The following is a 21,240-nucleotide window of genomic DNA, read 5'->3' as shown; positions in this document are numbered from 1 at the left end:
GGGAGTTTTTCCTAGGAAATTATTCAGGTATATTTCCTTACGAATATTTTCCGAAGTTATCCTTTGGAAATTCGTAAGGTATATTTTCTTACGAATATTTTCCGACGTGTTCCCTTGGAAATTCGTAAGGTATATTTCCGGACGAAAATTTTGGGAGTTTTTCCTAGGAAATTATTCAGGTATATTTCCTTACGAATATTTTCCGAAGTTATCCTTTGGAAATTCGTAAGGTATATTTTCTTACGAATATTTTCCGACGTTTTCCCTTGGAAATTCGTAAGGTATATTTCAGGACGAAAATTTTGGGAGGTTTTTCCTAGGAAATTATTCAGGTATATTTCCTTACGAATATTTTCCGAAGTTATCCTTTGGAAATTCGTAAGGTATATTTTCTTACGAATATTTTCCGAAGTTATCCCTCGGAAATTCGTAAGGTATATTTCTATGGAAATATTCTTTGATGTTTTCTTCAGAAATAGCAACAGTATATTTTCCTACGAATATTTTAGTTTTCCCTCAAAAACCCCAAACATATATTTCCTTCACTCTTAAAAAGGTTGGGTCAAATGGTACCCAAAACGGATAAAATTTTACCCAAAACATGGTCACTATTGCACCTATCCAAGAAGTTGGGCAAACCTTAAAACAGCTAAATTGGGCAAAAAGTATTACCCAAATGTGGGTCAATCTAAAATTACCCAAAATTTTGGGAAATAAAATATTAACCCAAAAAATGGGTTTTATTCAAAATAGCCCAAATTTTAAGGTAAAATGTTTAATTTAACACAAATATCTTGGTAGTTTAAAATACCCGATTAAAGGGTTGATTGAAAAAGTGGCCCAATTAAAAGAGCCAAATATATATTTTCGACCCAAAGAACTGGATTACTCCATCAAAAATTTGATATACATTCAGTCGTGAAGGTACTTATTCCACCATTCAAAATTTCCGTCTGTCGCTAACCATTACACACCCAGGGTGCTCTATATGTGAGAGGTGCATTGAATTTTACAGTAATGTTATTCACCTTCTTTAGCATGACGGTCACTATACAGCAGAGAGCTTTTAGGCTCGAGCCTCTATTTGAAGCTCTAACGTTAAGAAATATATACGGAGTTAAAATTTCAGTAAGACTTTCAAACCGCAGACCGTTACCACAAATTGAGGCTAATCAACACTGTGTAGGAACTCCGTCTGGGACTCGGAAGAAGCTGCCGATATCATATAACTAATATACATCCAGGGTTCCCTAAATGTGAGCAATCCATTGAGATTTATAGTGAAGTTATTCACCTATTATTGCATGATGGCGGTCGCTATACAGCAGACAACGTTTATGCTCGGGTTTCCGTTTGAAAATATAACGTTAAGAACTATATCAAAAGTCAAAATTTCAGCCAGAGTTTCGAGCAGTAGACCGGTTCACCCTATTCTCTTAAAGAAATGTTGACATTTAATATAATTTTTAACGTTGGATTTTCAAACGGAAGCCCTAGCATAATTGTTGTCTGCTGTATAGCGACCGCCGTGCAATAATAGGTGAATAACCTCACTATAAATTGCAATGGACTGCTCACATTTAGGGCACCCTGGATGTATATTATTTAACTGATATCGGCCGCCTCTTCTTCGCCAAGACGGAATTCCTACAGGGTGTAATTGATAAGACCCAAATGGGGGGAGCCGATTTTTTGTTTGAATCTCTGACAATGAGGTAGACAAAGGAGTAGAAAAGGTTAAAAAATGTAAATGGAAAATCTAAGTATAAGCAAATTAAAATAAAATAAAAGACTTTTGTTCAAGTTATATCTAAGGAAATTCTCTTTGGCAATCTTAAAAAATCTTAAGAATTATTCTTAAGAAGTTATTCTTTAAAATCTAAAGAAAATTTGACCTTAAATTATTAAGAAACATAATCCATAGAAATTCTTACGAATTTTTTCTTAAGAAACCCTAAAGGAATTGTTCCAAAGAAACTCTTAAGAACGATATTGGGAAAAAGGTGCCAAATTTACCAAGGATTCCCATGATATTTCCTTAAATTTTTTCCCTTTTTTTTCTTAAGAATCTAAAGGAATATTTTTGTAAGGGTGCATCGCCTTTTAAAGGGAAGGTTCCCTTCATCATCGTCATAACGTCGTCTGCTCCATCGTCTTCTCTTATAATTTCATAGTATTAATGAAACACGACGGAACAGAGGACGTCATGACGGAGAGGAAGTGAGACGTGAAGATGGAATTGCGAAAAATTACTTGTTTGAAATCGACTTTAAGTATTCAGAGGAAATATAAACCGCGGTCCATTTGCAGCTCTCAATTATGTAAAAGTGATACATCTAAACAAAATAAAATTGCATGAAGTAGTTTGATACTGACGTTTTTTCGTTTCCTCAGCCCATATAAAACTAGAGTAGCGGCGTCAGTCAGTTCTGTAAAAAAGTATTTGCCTCACTATCGCAATTTTGCCATTTTTTTTGTCCTATATGGAATTATTGAATGGCCACAAACAGACGAAAGTAACCAATTACTTTTGACTTTCGGAACTGACCAATTGGTTATTCTGTCTACAAAATGATTTTAAGTGAAGGCAAACATTGTGCATTTTTGCTTTGAAGGACCACTACCATTATTACTTAATTGCCTCCGAAAGAGAGCGAAACTAGTCGTTGTTAAAATTTTAAATTGTATTAAAGTTTTTTACTGTGTAATTAAAGTTGTTTTTACTATTCTTTATGATCTTAAACCTTTATTTGATAGATAATCCACTCTAATTAAAATTCGAATAGTAGATCTTTTTTACGAGACTATAAAAATTACGGAATACAGTAAGGCGTACGGCTACTGTCCCGCAGCCCGAAGCTCTCCCTTTCAATTCCCGCAGCCAAAATGCTACGTCAGCCACTCGCAAGCAAACGATGGACAGCAACTCGGACAGCCAGTTTTCCTGGCAAGTTTCTACTGTGAGAGCTTCGCTATTTAACGCTGGTCTTTTGAAAATTGATTACGTCAATAGAGTTCGTTTATAAAGTTTAAAATAATAATAATAGCTTTAATTAGTATTTTTGCGTATAATTTTGAAAACACTATTATTAGACTCAAGTTGGCGATTTGAATTTTAAGTCAAAAGCAGACGTTATTGTTTATATGAAATTTTTAACGGCCGCTTAAAATAGACGTTGGAATAAGTTATTTTACTCTTAAGTATTTTACAAGAAAGTCATAAATTGATGTATTGTTTATTTATTTCAGTAATTTTGTTCAAATTTAATAGTTAGTCGCATCACCTCTCCTTCGAACACATTCCAGTAATCTTCGTCGAAATGAATTTGTTAGTTTTCTCACGTAGTCTGCAGGAATTTGTTCGTGAGCCCGACGCACCATATCTGCGAGATCGTCTTGCGACTGTGGGATACGTTTTTCAATTAATCTTGCCATTAGCGCCCAATAGTTTTCCATGGGATTTAAATCGGGAGAGATTGCCGCCCAATCTAGCACTTCTATGCCTTCATTTTCTAAATGCGCCGTTAAGATTCTAGCTTTATGACTGGGACAATTGTCGTGCATAAAAATGAATCTGAAATTTTGAATTACATGGTTAAAAATTATTGTCAGTAAATTATTATCTTTCGGTTTGCAACACCTCGCCATACTGCAAATGTCCATTTTACGTTAATTCAGCGCGAAATTACCTTTTGTATCTTCCGGGAGCTCCTCTGATCAAATTCCTATCCCACAAAATATGAGTTAACCAGTTCAAAACGCCCCATTAGTTTTATGACTTTTCGTTTTATATTTGTTCGGTCTTATACATTATGATTTATGCGTTATAATTAACTAACTAATTAACGTGTCGCACATTTAGACCCTACGACTAATTATGCTAGACTCTCTTATTTATGGATCTAGTTTAAGCCGTGTTTCGACCAATTCTTTAAACGGTTGTAACATTTTAACTATTGGTCGGAATTTAACTATGGTTACAGATTTTCTAATTAAATCGACCCCACAGATTATGAAAATCCAATAAAATTATTGATTAACCCATTTTCAAAAAAGTTTACTAAATCGGAAATGAAGGTTTTTGGTGAATTATAGATCAGACCTTTATTGTTTTGAGAAATTGATATGTGCATATTGTGGGGCTTACTCTTATCTTTCTGATAAGTCTACAACATCGCTTCTAGCTCTTGTAGAAATGGAATAAAACCGGCTTTAATTTTGAAATTATAACAGGTCAAGACTTTTGAAACTGAGTGTACCTGTTAGCCTTAAGTCACAATATGTTATTAACAAAAATGTTTTTTCCCTATTGCCAAATTTCAATAAATATAGGTTTGCGACTTAAGTTACCAATGCCAACCAATCGAGGAGGCAGGTACTCCGTACATGCTCGCAATGCCACGCGTTTCTTTAAGAAACCTGAACTTCTCTCATCTCAAGGAGGAAATATAGGAATAACAAAATGAAAGATACAACTTCCAAAGCAAAGAATGAAAGGGTAAAATATCGAGTGCCGAATGGCACTGTCATGCGCCCTTTTCATACTCAACTTCAGAAGAAACACTTTCATCTTATACATCTTATTCCGCCAAGTGGCACTTAAAATGGCCTTTTTCCCATGGCAGACCTATCTCAAGAAGCGGCGTCTAATAAGAGAAGACCGTACACTTTACCCTGACGTGGAACCTCATCCCTTCAGGTAAAGGAAAATTTGTCAATTCTTCGTCGTCACCCGTAAAGTCTTTCAATCTCCTGATGTTGTGCAACACACAGCAGGCATTGACAATGCACCCAGCAAATTTAGGATCATATTGCAATGTTCTGTCATTCAACAAACATCGAAATGTAAGTTAAAAAATACAAATTATTATTGGCTGGATTTTATTTTGTAGAATATTTACAATTTCGCTAATAAAAACAAGTCCAACAATTTAGTTTTTTTGTACAACATTTACTTACCTTTTGTAATAATAATAAAAAAAATACCAATCAACCAAGAATTCCCAAGTTCTTGGTTCAAATATCTTTTTTCAAGATAACTCGAAACTGGTGACGCTTTAAAAATATGAGCGTCGTTGGTGCTCCCTGGGAATTTTGCATTGACATTACATATTATTAAGTCAAAATTGCAAACCTAAAAAAAAATATGTATGTCTAACATTTGCAGGTCTATTAATTACAAACTCAGTGGCGTAGCCAGGATTTGGTTTCGGGAAAGGCACACAATAAAAATAAATTGTACATACAATCATACGTCCATTGTGCATACTTACCAATTGCACTTTCAGTGAATGGTAACCTTCGCGGTTAACATATAAAAACGCCTTATACTTGGGGTCCTTGCTGGTAGGTGGTACTATCGCTATATGAGTACTGTCAATGGCCCCAATCACACCCGGAAACTTGGCCTGCTGCATAAATCTAGTTCAGGGGCGTAGGAAGGTCTTTATTTCAGGGGGGGGGGAAACCGATAAAATTCCAAGTCTTCCCCCAGTGTTGAAAAAAAGCCAATTTTTTTCAAAGACAAGAAAAAATTATATCTGGGGGGAGATATTATTTTTTTGTTATTGTTTCTCTTTTTGGGTGAGAATTTCCACAGGGGATCAAAGTTTTGTAAATTTGAGGTAATCAAAATAAATAAAATTTTACTTAACTATTCTCAGTTTCTCACTGAAAAAAAGAATCCATTGAATCCAAATACATGATAATTAAATAAAACGCTTTTATTCAAAATTAGAACATAAACGCTAGACCAAATCGCAATATTTGGATTCTAGATAAAACAAATTTGTTTTATTCAGTATCCAAAAATTGCGATTCGGTTTTCATTTTTTGAAATGAAATCGGATAGCACTTTATCAGTATTCATGTTATCAACATGTTCTTTGTACACTGTAAGAAGACACAAGTTAATTAATCGAGCGTGAGTCATGGTGCTACGTAAATATGTTAAAACTCTCCTCAGCACTGAAAACTAGCGTTCCGCGGTCGCAGAAGTGGCTGGAATCCCTTAAATCAACTTCAACAATTTGGCCACTTGGGTCGAAAAGTAAATGTGTTTCAGGGTGTAAGGTTTGGAATTTGGTCACAATTTTTTTAATTGTTACTAGTAATCGTTTTTCCTCGAAAAGCCCGGGCAACATTTTTAATTCGTTTTCCAAATTACAAATGGCAAAGCCGTAACTTTCCAATTGTTTTCCAATAACTTCATCACTTTTCCAGATAGATATAGATTGCACTCAGACATTAGAAGCTTCTCGAAAACCATATATTTCTCAAAGCCGGGTTGTTTAAATCTTCTGGTTATTTCATTATTCAGTATATCTAGAACTTCGAAGTAAATTGCACGCATTTTCTCTTTCGGCGAATTCGGTTTGTATGGTTCGCTGGATTTCGGTGTCTGTTCTATTCGCTTGGGTGGGCGCTTAACTCTTGGGAGAGTTATTGGGACCAAATTCAAAAGTTCCTCGGTAAACTTTTATTCCAAATAAAATTAATTGGCCTACAAACACTGTCAAATAATTCAAAACATATGTACTAATTAACTACCTGGGCAAAGCCGTGGCGCGAAACCAACTGAAGAAATCGTAGGTTTGCAAGATAAAAGTCGTGCAAAACACGCAATTTTGGTATCTCCCAAGGTGCAGAGGAGAGACAGGACTCGAGAGCACCTGTTTTATTTAACAATATTACGAGAACAGTGCGATGTTGCGGTGGCACTGGTGTACCGACGCTAAACCCTATTCACGACTCCAGTTAATTAAAACTGGCCGATTTAAAGGGGTTGGCAACCTGTATTGCTACGCGAAGGTGAGGTTATTTGTGCGATAATTTTGCCGCCTCATTGAAGCGGGAAACATTATCGCAAAAAAGCACAACTTATACATAAAACTAATTTTTTACATGAATATGTTGATATTAGTAGTAAAACCGGGTACCCGACACATATGATAAAGGATATCACGAACTAATCTAATACTACTTTAGAAAACTCCCACATTGTCTAAGTTATGTTTTGAAATAATTTTACGAAAAGTAAGTAGACTTAGTAGGCTACTAAAATACTAATTTATATTATGCATATTTTTGGATTTTGACCAAGGTACGACGTCCCCGCCCGATACAAGCAATTTCCAGGGGGGGGGGCATTTGCAAGGGTTGCCCCCAGGCCAAATTCCAGGTTCCTACGCCGCTGTTCTAGTTACATTGTTAAATCAAAATTTTGTACAGGCATGATCTATTACTATTACTGTAATTACCTCCATTTCACGATTTACGTTGGTGCTGGGAAATTTTATCCACTTTCGCATTAAGATGCTATTGATTGCATCCGTTACTAGATGTAATTAAAAAACGACTCACCGTTGCTTGACTTACATCAAGAAATAAATCCTGCCCAATGGCTTTTTGATAGCAACCAACAGCATAAAATCTTAAAGCCACCAATACCTAATGTTAAATTTAATTGTTAATCTATATTTTTTAAATGTAAATTATTTAAAAACAATCGTCTTACCTTAAAATCCACAGGGAGGTCCGTTCCTCGAGAGCTGGACAAATTTGTTTCAATTGCTTCTCTTAATTCTTCGATAATTTCAATGACTAGAAATTTATCGAGACTAAAAAAACTTCTAAATTGCAATTCGTTTAATTCGAAAGCCTTGGAACGGTCACGAATTTCGCGCTCCCTCTTCAAACTTTTCCAATCTTCAATTTCTGCACGACGCAAAAGCTCAAAACAACCGAGCTGTAAAGCTGCCATTTTGAAAATACCGCGATTCCCAATTTAAAATGACGTCACAACGACAAAAAACGCGATTCCAACCTCCTTACCCCTGTCGTTATGATTCGCTGGTGGTATGGCGATGTCGAAGTGAGTTTTGGAGACAAGAATACGGTTTTCGCCGGACGATATGGCGATATTTTATCGATTCCGCCATAACGACATGCGTATCACCAAGATAAGAATAGGCCCCAGGACCTGTTTTTTAAACACTAATTTCACCCTCTGCTAATCTGAGTAGTCGTAGTATTTTGGGCAAATTTATCGAGTGTTGGTTTATTTCCTGCCATACATGCTTGTCTATGTTTACCAAAAAGTTGTCCTAGTGGTTCGTAAGAACAAATTTTGCGTCGTGAGCAAGTAAAAAATTTACCAATTCTAAAATGCAATTAGCTAGTAAAAATTAAAATAATTTACATTATATTTCTTTTTAGGTGAGTGCAGTTTGTTTGCCGTAAACCCGATAGCGTCGTTCTTGAGAGAAGCTTTATATTTCGCTCTGTAAACTTGGATGGTTGAGCGTGGGCATATTCTTCCCATTTATCCAAATAAACCAGGAAGACTTCTTTGAGTCACTACAACAATAATAACAAAACCAGTCTAATATTAATTTATTAATAGAATTAAAAAGTAACAAACCGTCAATCGATCACCATTGGGCGATGTCAATGGTCTGACATTAGGATTACGGGTGTGAAATCCTGTCATTACGTGTCCGACATTCATTATATCAAATCATTTATTAAAATATTCGATGAATTTTATTAGTTCCTTGCACGTATCACCAAATTCAATCATTAAAGCATTCGCAATTGACTTACTAAGGACTTGAGTTCAGTATTTGACAATCATCTTATTTTGGAGATTTACGTGTTCAGGTGTCAGTTTGTGAAGCTTTACTAAGTATTCTTTAGAATAAAGTCCATTATTCTAAATATCCCTTATATTTATACCCGTAAGATGTTCACCAATCTATATCATACGTGGGCAAAATAGGTGACATTAACCCTCCATCCCTCAGCCCTCTTTAGCAAAGTTTTTCACTCCGGCAGTGGCCCCTCCTCCCTCCGGAGTGCTAATCTCAACTCTGGCAGTTGCAACTTCCTCCCTCCGGAGTGCTTATTTCAACTCTGGCAGTTGCCCCTCCTTCCTCCGGAGAGATAGTCTTGACTCTGGCAGACGCCCCTACTTCCTCCGAAGTTATAATTTCAACTCCGGAAGTTTCATCCTCCTCCCTCCGGAGCGGTGACTAGCTTTTTACCCCTCCATAATCCGGATCAAATGTATTCCCTCCTCTCATTGTCCCTCCGCTCTCTGGAGCAACATTTATTTTCCATCGCACAGAGGTCGGTAATGAAAAATGTATTACAAGGGTGAAGGGCAATCGATATAGGGGGCATTTTGGTTTCGGACTTTTGAAGGAGGTAATTTTTTTGGTACCATTGCGCTGAAGGATGATTAACGGAGGGAACTATTTTCCTATGGACAGTGGCGTACCTAGACCCTTAGTCGCCCGGGACGGATCACGAATTTTCCGCCCCTCCCAATTTCCAAAATGTTTATGTGTCTTGCGTTACAGCGAAATATCAAAAATACTAAGCATACGTATTCATTCTGTCCAAAGGAACAAGAAGCTAGTAGAAACGGTCTCACTACGAGAAAAGACTAAACCTTAACCTAGCCAGCAGGAGGCCATACATGGGACAACCTCCGGACGGCTTTGCGGGCCTCATTGAAGTTAACCTTATCCCCCCAGTCGTCTGACGTTCCCCCCGGAGGTTTTCCCACGTATGCGTGAGGCGGGTGCAAAGGGTGTAGTCGCACACGGCCCCGTGTTGCTCAAGAACTTTAGGGGCCCCAGCGAAATCGAACATTTTTAATGTTGTTCTGTCTATAGCTGAATAAACAATATTGTTAAAAGACGGCGCTACTAACTAATCCACCAGTTTCAAATTGGCGCGTGGTGTACCATTGCAAAATCGTTCTAGTTACCTTCTGATTTCTATGGTTAGGCCCGAATTTTTCCGGATGATTTCACGGAAGTTTTTATTTTTTTAAATAAATTGGAATTAAATAATTAAATCGAAGGAAAATCGGAATTATACTTAATTTTGGAAGCGGAATAGACTGAAAGTAGGTTATTTTACCATTTCATTATCCCTTTAATTACTGAACGAAATAAAAACGTTGTTTAAGTTGGGTAAAAACTGCTAAAACAAGGGGTAGGAACTTTTACGAAGTCTCGAGCCCAGCAAATGTACTTTGCAACAGCCCCACAAAAGTTCAAGCCAGCCCTGACGTTAACCATTACTAAAAACACGCCATTTTTTTCTTGAATGAATAATGCCCCCCCCCCTAGAAAATGCCGCCTGGGGCGGACCGACCCAGCCTGGGTACATAGAGGAACTATCCCCTCTATAGTTCCTCTATGCTGGGTACGCCAATGCCGATGGAGGGGCAAAAGATATAGGGTATTTCTTTTGTTCCAGATTCTGAAGGGCAAAAGGCATAGTAGAGACCTCCGCTTTGAAAAATTTTAAAAAATCCAAAATTCAAAACCAAAAAAAATAGATCTAAATTGACAAATGAAAATAATTTTATGGTATTTTGATGAATTTTGGTCAATTTGATAAAAATTTGGACCCTTAGAAATGCACCGATTCTCATGTTATTTTCAATGGTAAAATTTACATATTGTGTTGTCAAAAACATTTTCGGTTGACATAAAAAAACTAATGCCCGTTGCAACTTTTCACCGTGAAATTTCATGTTACAATAAGGTCTACATACCCACCTTGTCTCAACCAAATCGGTGTATTCTCCTTGTAAGAAGTAAACTCATGTAGAAATACTAATTGTACATATTCTGGCAAGGACGAAGCGACATTGTCCCCTTCCCCCCTAAGGCCCTCACTAAGCGTTGCCTCCTGTATTATAGGTGGGGTGGCGGAGTGTTTAGCACTCTTTCCTTGCAGCAAGAGGAGCCGGGTTTGATCCCAGCTTGTGGCACTGGTTGAAAATCCACTCCTTCTGCGTAAAGATTGCAAGTTATCTCCCCACTGGTAAAAGGGTTTCCCCGAGATCTTCGGTTTCCCCTTTCCATAAAAACTTGCCGAGGATAATGGTAATAGCATATATAACATAATTACTCATAAGTGCGCCACTTGAACTTTATTCCATTCAAAACGGTTTGTTCCACCACGAACCAGTAAAAATGTGGACTACGTTAGATTTTAACCTTTTTATTCATCCTAGTAATTTTGGGAGTCACACTATTGGTTACTAACATATTTATTTAAGCCAATGGAAAACCTCTAAATTGAGAAGGAATTTTTGCGTCGGAATTTTAGGTAGCCCAATGTAGCTATATTGAAATTTATAAACTCGCTCGGTTTGTGCGGATGAAGTTAAATTATGAGTAATTTAAAATTATAAAAGGTTGGGGAAAATTATCAATAAATGATCGCTTTCCAAAAATGGAAAAAGTCGTCGAAGTGGAATATTCCACTAGCGTTATTAAAACCCATATCAAGCCTAGAAGAGTTAGGCCAAGGCTCAAAAGAACCTGCAAAGATTCCAACCTTGTAGTTGTAGATGCCAGAAAAGCTAAACCTGAATTTCAAGTATTTTTTCTAATAAACCCCCTACGGGGGGTAACACTGGTGCTCCGGAGGGATGAGGGTCTGCCAACGGAGGGTACACTGGTACTCCGGAGGGCTGAGGGTCTGCCTACGGGGGGTAACACTGGTGCACCGGAGGGCTGAGGGTCTGCCTACGGGGGGGGTTACACTGGTGCTCCGGAGGGCTGAGGGTCTGCCTACGGAGGGTACACAGGTACTCCAGAGGATTGAGGGACTAATGACATATTGCATAACTTTTTTTCTGGAGTGCAACCCCCGTTTTAACGCCCTCCGAATAATTCATCCACCCTCAATTCTCATAACTATTGCAATTAATTTTCCCCTCCAAACTCCAGCCAATATCGGAGGTTTGCCCATGTATGATCTATATCCATTATCCTCTTTACTATTGACTAAGCAAATAATGACAGTTTTAATAAGATAGGGTGCGTCGAATATGAAGTAAATAGAACGATCCTCTGAACCAGAATATGGATTTTTGCATTTGTTATCTCCTCCATGGCCACTACCACCATTCGTTTGGAAACATTTCCTGTTTGTCGTAGCTTCAACGCTGACCACCGTTATTATTTCAAATCCACAAAGATCTAGTTTTTCGAAGGCTTCCCAAATTAGGCTATCAAGCTTTTCCGCCTTCAAGGAATGAGTGCCGATATAAGCACATGGGTATTTAAATCCAGGTGAAGCATCTTTTATCAAAAATTGCAATACGTACAAGGCTAGTTTTTGTCTGTATATTTTTGTTACTTCAGTGCCTCTATTTTATCGTCGATATTGCTCAATTGCGTATAGCCTATTAAATCACCCGTGTCCGCCCAAAAGACAAGATCTTCTTCAACTTTAATTTCGTCGAACACCAAACTGGGGCACGTGCCCCCCCCCCCCCCCCCCGAAACATATGGTTGTATGTAGAATTTTTTGATTTTTGTTTTACTTGTTTTCATTGTGTGCCCTAACCGAAACCAAATCCTGGCTACGCTACTGGTCAAAAACCTTCTTTTGTTGAGCATCTTCTTTCAATATCCGGAAAATATCTCCATTAAATCCTGGATTCAAACCTAAATTGGAGGCATTTTTAGGTAATCTGGATCATGAAGGTAATTGGAGAATACCAGTTTGTTCCAACATATCATATAGGGATGGAGATTTTTCATACATGTATAGGCAATCGTCTGCGGTTTAAATATTTTTGCTTTAGCATAGATATGAAGTTGAATTTTCATGAAAAAGATTTGAAATTCTATGTTGGTCTTGTTCTTCGAACCTCCCATGTCTTTATTTTATCATCCTTTTGTTCAGTTTCAAGAGTTTTCTCTATTATATTCACAAAATATGTATCCGTATCTTGGTTCAATTCTTTCCCTTTCTTGTTAATGGTACGTTCATATTTTCTACGGAAACGGGGAATTTAACATTTGAGTTTTGATAAAGAACTCTTTTTCCTTAGACGAACTACTAATTCATCTCAGGATAATTTCTTGAATGAGGTGTTGCTACTTTTATCTCTCCTCTTAACAATGGTTCTAAAACTATCTCTTTGTTTTACACAGTAAAAACATATCTTCCTTTGCTTTTTTTTATCCCTACAGCGGTTACCATTTACTTCTCCTTTAACACCTTGAAAAGGCAAAAGTTCTTTGAGAAAATGTGGACATTTGGTTCGTTTTTGAAAAACAGCATCAAGTTCAGTGCATGAAACAATTTGTTGAGGAAATTCTTGGATAGAAAACTGCCTATTGATGACTCTTCTGTTGACGTTATCCAAAGTTTCGAAAGAACTTGAAATTGTAATACCGTAGAGGACTGAGCTAGTTTCTTCAACTAATTTCCTTATTTTAAACAATCTTCAAACACGGTGATAGACCAGCCTACAGGACATTTGAAGTTCTGAAAAACAACCTTGAACTCAGTTTCGATTTTTTTCAGGAGTATCTACAGGCACTGCAAGGTTAACTCTTCATTTTCATTAACTGATGGATTAACGTTTTGGGGAATATCTTCAGGCACTATGAGGTTAATCTTTTCATTTTCAATAACCGATGAATAAACATCTGCCATGGATTCATCCAGTAATTGCAACTTTTCAACAGGCATAGGAGTTATATTGTCATCCATAGGTAAAATGATTTAAGGGAGTGAAACAACTTGATCTTCCATATCATCCACATCCATGGGTATCATAGCTGTTTCTTTAACATGAACTAGCTTATGAATTGTAATACATACGCAGTGCCGTACCTAGCCCAAATGGCGCCCTGGGCGAAAAACAAAACAAAATGATGCCCCCAGAACCTTAGGTTGAAATTTTTAATTTTTCAATATCCAATTTAAATGAAAATCTTTGATTTTGCGCCCCTAAAACTTTGGCGCCCTGGGCCACTGCCCCGCTCGCCCTACTCAAGGAACGGTTATGTACATACGTCTGATCTAGGTCGTAGGATAGATAAGTAGACCTTTAACATTCGAAATATGATCAGTGATAATTGTTGGATCTTGTTACTAACCAAAGGTTTCTTCAGTTCTTACCAACTGGGAATGAATGGGATAGGGATATTTCGGGGTTGGTCCATTCCCACCAACAAAGTGTTTCGAACACAAGTGCGTATGGGCGCCGACTCGTTCAATAGGGTAGTCGTCACTGTCAAGTCACTGAAGCCATTTTTCGAATGTACTTAGGGTTCTACCAGGTTTTGGAAACGGAACGAACCATACGCCTTTTTTATACTCTTTATAATGATAACGAGTATCACTCTTACAATATTTGTAAACACAAATCTTATCTCGAACCAAAGTCAAAGCTGCGACCTAGGCTAAAACAGGTAAAAACTTAAACCTTGGCTAATTATTTTAATATTAGTTAATGAACTCACTCGAAAAACCTTGGCGATCCAAATTTACTATAAATTACTCAAAGAGTAAAATGTATAATAGTCAAAAATCAAACTCAACTAAATTAAAACCGCTACATTTCAAACACGCTACGAGAGCACGACGTGACTGCGTATATTTGGTGCCCTGAATAAACGACAGGTGGCGCCGTATTTAGAATTATTTTCCGTTTGCCGCAGTTAAAAGGGGGGGAGAGGGATGACATATACAAGTGAAGTACACCTAGCTAAACTTGATGTAGTAGAGATATCTAGGTCTGCTGAACATCCTTAGTTTTTTAATCCATGTTGGTACAGACGCTATATATTCTAATTATCGTATTGCCTTCACTTTCATTCCCATGATGAAAGTAACTATCATAACTATTTAAGCATAAGCAGTGTCTATCTGTGTGTAAATATAAATTATAAAGAACTGTAACTGTCAAATAAATCAATGAAATTTACATTTATAACAGTAGTCTAGTATTACTTTACCACTTACGTTTTGAAGATAATTAATCCAAGAATCCCAATCCAAGTCCATATTAGTTTCATTTACCCAAGTTACCCTGTAAATCAACATTTTGGCATCAGTATGTGAACCGCCTCGCCAACATTTTCCGCTCAAGGGCCAAATACGAAAATTCCTAATACGTCTCGTACCAAAACAAAATAAAACCGTTCCGTCCATTTTCATGTATAGTCTTCATTTTTCTGAAAATCCCGCGTTCCTTCAACGAAAAATAATCCCTTTGCCTACGGTACTATACCATGGACACTGTCTTCTCTAATACATTTCTTATATTAGAGAAGGCAGTGCCGCGAAGCAGTGTGAGAAAAAAGGCACTATCACAGGCCAATCGCCAGTTGAAAAATTAGCTGGATCAGTTTAAACATTAAAGGCTTGGGGTGTTAGTGGCCCTGGAGACCACTTAATTAATTCAAAGTTTTTTCCCTTCAAGATTTTAGTTCATTATAAAAATTATATATTGATCGCTAAAATTGTTTTGTCTTTGCTTCTATGCTGTGTGCTTGGCCTTGTGTCAATTGTGTGTATGGGTGGGTGACTGGGTGTCGTGAGGCTTGTTCGGGTCGGGTCTACAGGGAAACGTCAGCGTGCTGCCTTGACTGTATTAGCGTCTATGATACATTTGTGATAGTAGTGATTTTTTTAATTTAACATTGCTCAATAAAAGTGTTTCTACATATTGCTTAATCAGATTTATAGTTCTTTATTTAACTCTCCAAAATTTTGAAATACCCATAATAACTAACCTACTAAGCCTATACCCTAGCACATATTGTCATAAATTATGAAAGCCTGATTTTGAAAGTTAAAAGTGGTAAGTGGCCAGTGGCCAGTTTTTTAATTAAACTACCTAGGCTCTACTGGCCACAGGTCCAGTTTATAAAAATTCCTTATTTCTCAGCCTGCCGCGAAGGCAACATAATAGCATACAGAGAAGCAGACGACGCAAGAAAATAGTTTCCCAAACCGGTTGAGAAAAAAGGATTTGTTTCTAATTATCAAGAGGGAAAACTCAAGGCTATGATACTGCTTTTTCTCGAAGGGAATTAGAACATTACAAAATGCGCGCTACATTGGAAAATCGGAATTCAAAATTTCTAAAAGTTAAACGCGGACCGCAATATAATTAATTATCGATTCATTCTCGGGACACAATTTAAAACACAGCGGGCCTCTTGTTCGCCATAGCTGATCTCGTATATTTCCAATATCTATAACAAACGAGATTCTTCATATTCAGTTACACGTTAAGTTTCACTGCGATATAAAAAGTTTATTTAAAAATATCTGTTCGGTTTGTTTCAAGTGGTTACTATGTTGCTTTTATACTTATTGGTAATTTATTATACCTAAGTGCTACTAACACTACGATTATAATATACATATCGTACAATTCATTTTGTTTCGAAAATTCCAAGGCCCTAAAAGATCTTAGCAATATTTATAAAAAAATCAAAGCCTTGGATTCCAATTGGAAGTTAAACGGCTAATAGCTCTGGAGACAGACGTTATTTTTATCTTCATCCTATAAAGCATCTGCTGAAAGGCTACGTTATTGTTTGAATTTCGAGTGTGAGGTTACATAATCACCTGTATTTGGGAAGCAAAAAAATATGCGTGAGTTACGTGTCGGAAAGGGAGATGTTACCTGAAATTCGGCCAGAATATTTTAGCTATTCATTAGTATATTGAAACCCACATTTAAATATCAGTTCCCTATGTTCTTCGTTTTGAATGTTTATTGAGATCCATTTCAGCAATGAAGTTATACGGCGTCGTCATAGAGACCGCGTATATTTTGGTCGCTAGAGTCCAGATCAAGGGCCAAATGTGGAAAATGGTGGATTAATGTTTAAAAATTGTACGTGAAAAGCTCAAAACCACTAATGATACTGTTAGACTATTAATTTCAGAGCTGTAACTTTATTATTTGCCCTAATACAACAAAAATTAGTCAAAAAAGTACAAGTTGGAATGCAATATCTTTAATCTTAATTACTCTCTCTGATATATAAAATTTTTACCCTTTTATCAATAAAAATTACGTTGTCCACTATTGCTCATTGCCAATAGTTCCGGCGGTAAATTTGAACTTTTTACCCAATATTGGGCAACTGAAATTTTCGACTAACTTACACATTTACAGAACATAATATTAGATTTATGTAAGTACAGACTTACATACGGACTCAGGGGCAAGTATTTAAAAAACCCAAGTCTGGGACTTTGCTCGTTCTTAATATTTTAAGTAATTTACTAGGTTAACTATTTATTCAAATAAAAAATATAAATATATTTCAGCATACGTTTTGTTGCATCTTTTGAGACAGTGATATACAATGGACACCCAGTCTCGGTACACTTTCGAGTAATTGAACAGCAACTAAATAAAAATACATGTTTTTAAGGCTATAAATCAGTGTGGTTTTTCTAAAAAATTGTTTTATTCTATCTTTGGTTCGAGTAGTAAAGCTGTATTAATTTTCACTTTAGTTCGTTAAAGAAACGTCCTGCTTGTAGATTATCTTAAACTTACCTCCATAACAAGGAGATTTGAGCTTGATGTGTTCACATTCATTTTCTCTCTGAATCTAGGTAGTATAGCAAATGAAAATGGTGTAGCCTATTGGTATCAAAGTATCTTAAATATCTTCTAGATTCCTTTAAATGGAAATATTATTTTTGAAGTTATTACATGTTAACGAGTAGATATACTACCGGTTATTATCACTTAAATAAAGTACAGTCATACGCGCTGACGATTAAACCTTTCCCTCGATTTTAGTCAAATCTTTGAAGAAAATTAGAATAAAATTTATTGAAAATAATTTCTGCTAAGTGGGTGGTGAGAACTTCAAATTCGTCGTATTAACATTTCCGTGTATTAAGATTCTCCATTAATGATAAATAAAGGATTTGACAAATAATCAAAAGTCTAATTTAACAATTACCAAATCTGAATATTTTAAAACATTTTCATTGTAAATTAAATAGTTAGTAAGGCGCTTTGGACGGAAAACAAACATTGCAATTTTTGATTTAAAGTCTTAAATATCGGCAAATGTTTGGTTTTATCAATCTTTATCCACCAAAACATTACTTATTGATATCTATACTTAATAAATGTTTATAATGAGACGATTTTGAACATTTCTGAAAAACCACCTCACCATTTGCCCATAAAAAATTAAGCGTTATGGTTTCTTTAAAAAAATGACGTATTCCAACTCGATGAACTTGTTCTTCCAACTCGATGAAGCATAGACTTGTGCTGAATTCCCCTCCCCCCTCTCGTGACGTGGGAAGACTATTCTATGGTGGCCGTCGATCCTATCAATATTTTTATTGTCTTAAAGTGTACATAACTTTATTCTGTATAAGGAAAACTTAATTTTAATTAAATATTAAAATTAATATTACTATTATATTGTCTCTGGTTATTTAATTAAACACTAATTAATAAGTAACGAATTTCCAAATAATCACTGATTTTTTTACGATTTAGTATAATTGAAGGAAAACTCTGAATAGCACCACTCTTCTCAGATTCATGATCCAACTCTGATCTTGCATTTACGCGCACAATATTGTATAACAAAATTCAATTTGAATTAAAAAAAAGAAATAACATACCCGTTGTCATGTTTAGCTTTATGAAATCTACTTACAATAAGTCTAATGGCCCACTTCGTAAGTGCCATAAATTGTAAGAAATATTTGCGTTATAACACTTTATTTTCTTGAATATTATTTAATTTATACAGAAGAAAATTCAATTCCAAATAACGCTTGTTTATCGATTTGTTAATTTGTATACAATATCCATTGGACCAATCTAATATTGAAGTTCGATATAGTAAACGTATTTTCATTATCGAGATTGGATATCACACTTTGGAGGCTGTGTTCAGGATACGCGTGTAGTTAAAAAAAATATCGTTATACTGTATTATGTCGATAATATTTCGTGTGAAAATTAAATGGCAATATCGCACGCATAAATTAGTATTTATTATTATAGTCGTGAGTACGCCTAAGTTTGTTCTATGTTAAACAGGGTGCTGCTTGGAACGACAATTATTGCCCCTAATGGCGTTAAATTTGGTGACTAAAATGAGACGATAGGCATCTTCCATACAGGGTGTCTCAAGGCGTTCGGTCAGGGCATTTTTCTCAAAAGCTATTTAATCTAGAGTTTCAAAATTTTCTGGGCAAATTTATGACACTTTAATTTGTAAATTTAAAAATAAACGGAAACAATTTCGTAGTTTTCTAAAAAATATTTGTTAACTGATAAGCGTCAGGCAAAACGTTTCAATGATACGTTGTAAAGCATACTCTTGACTCTTGTATTTCATCGAAAAGGTTAATTTTCAGGTGGATATTAAGTTATGAACAAAAACAAAGTTGGTACTACCTAAAATAGCTTTTGCGGAGCCATTTCTTGATAGTGAAGTAACAGGTTTTCAATATACGCGATCCGAGTTGAAGCCCAACAGGAAGAAGACGAGTTGGCATAGCTCTGACCATCTTGCATGCCAAGGAATGGGACCGTTTCAACCAGTCCATTGCTGGTAGAGCTCAGTGTTGACAAATTCAACAACATCACGCTGTTGATGTCCTGGAAAACCTTCATGTTGAAACCGAATTCGCCAAACATTGGTCAATGGAAGATCTTCCAAATCATTTGCAATTTCGTTTTTTAAGTCCAAGTAGTTCTGCCCATTAAAACATGGTGGAAGAAAAAAACGGTCCGATACGGCGATTTCTGACCAGACCTGCCCAGACGATCAGCATAAATTGATCTTGATGGTGGTGATGAAATCCCCAGTGAGGATTGTCAGCACTCTACATGTGGTGGTTCTGGTGGTTGAAAGGGCCATCTCTTGCAAAAGAGCATTCATCAGCTACTACCAGTAGACGTAGAAAAATTATATATCCGTGGGCCATGTTCAGGAGCCAGTTTCCAAAGTCAAATCTTTATGCCATATTATCATACAGTGCTTGATGGAGGGTCGCGACGAGAGGATGAAAGTGTTGGCGGTGGTCAAGAACTTTCCAGACATAAACCCTTGACAATCCCTAATCGTTGCTAGCGGCCCTGACGCTTGCTAGAGGGTTAACAGCAAATTAGGCCAAAACGATATATTCCATGTTAATGGGATGATAACCCAGCTCTCGGAACCCCATATAGACCTTAACATTAACTTCACACTCACAAACAACTCTGAGGACAGTGTTGTGAATAGGTCTTCTAATAGGATAGCGCTTTGTAAACAATTGGCTAGTGACGTGTGCTCGAAATGAACTGTTTCACGAGCCGGAACGTGTTTCCTTTCAATGCTTCCGATTATTCTGAAAAACGGGAGCTGCACTCTAAGAAATTGGGGTGTTAATTCAAACCGTTTTAACACTATTTGTACACTTTTTCATGAGTCGAAATTTTACACTGCTAGGGGCGTTTTATTACACAAATCAAACCCCGTATTAAGATTTTTGTCTTAAAAATACGGTGTAAAAATGAGATTTAAAACTCTTTTTCCACACTATTTAAACTTTTTTATCATTCTTTGTTTGTGACACAAAATATTTCCAATAACCGTGTAATAACACACCTTTAAATAGTCATTTTGCAACTTGTAAGCTTTAAATCACACCTTTAAAGGTGTTAATACACCCATTTCAAGAGTAAAATCACACCCGTGAAGGCGTAAAAAGTAACCTTTAGAGGTGTAAATAAGCCATTTTAAAGAATAAAATAACTATCTTAAAGGTGTAAATTGGCACTTTAAATATAAAAATTTTACCTGATGAGAGTTGAATCACACCTCTAGAGGTGTAAATAGGTTCGTATAAAGAGTAAAATCAGACTTTTAAAGGTGTAAAATCAGACTTTTAAAGGTGTAAAATCAGACTTTTAAAGGTGTAAAATCAGACTTTTAAAGGTGTAAAATCAGACTTTTAAAGGTGTAAATTCACTTGGTAAGAGATAAATAACACCTATAAAGGTGTTAAAATCCCTTTTTGAAATTTACATTCCACCTACACGAGCTCAATAACAATTTTAATGGTGTTACTATGTCATTTTTGTAGTGTTCTAAAAACCTTTTATTAGTTAAAAAACCATTGATAAAAATGTTGCAGTTTACAGCACGACAAACCGGGCGCAGCGGTAAAATTATGCAGACAATTTACAAAAACGTTAAGTATAACTAAAGCAACGCCACAACGAACATGCTTTGCCTAAGACGTAATTTTAACTACGACAAAGGGCAATAATGACCGGGTGTTTTATACCGAAAACCAAGCGCGACAAAAAGTATTCTTATCTGCTAAAAAACAGAATGACAGAGAAATAAAATATGCATAAAAAACTACTGATTATTGATAGCTTAAGAACAAAAAATGCCTTCATCT

The 21,240-nt window shown here is 36.2% G+C and overlaps 1 protein-coding gene across 1 annotated transcript in view; it reads right to left on the bottom strand.

Annotated features, from left to right (window-relative positions):
- The window catches only part of LOC149944392 (uncharacterized), a 30,815-nt gene extending 15,988 nt beyond the window's left edge, over window positions 1-14,827 (bottom strand). The window contains exon 1 of the mRNA XM_090176337.1: window positions 14,797-14,827. The gene's annotated coding sequence lies outside the window, so the exon portion shown is untranslated. The remainder of the gene's footprint in view (window positions 1-14,796) is intronic.
- Between the last annotated feature and the right edge of the window lie 6,413 nt (window positions 14,828-21,240).

This window comes from Leiobunum rupestre, chromosome 5 (assembly GCF_980474605.1).
Source record: "Leiobunum rupestre chromosome 5, qqLeiRupe1.1.hap1, whole genome shotgun sequence".
NCBI classification, from domain to species: domain Eukaryota; kingdom Metazoa; phylum Arthropoda; class Arachnida; order Opiliones; family Sclerosomatidae; genus Leiobunum; species Leiobunum rupestre.
This window is presented reverse-complemented; position numbering and strand designations above follow the sequence as displayed.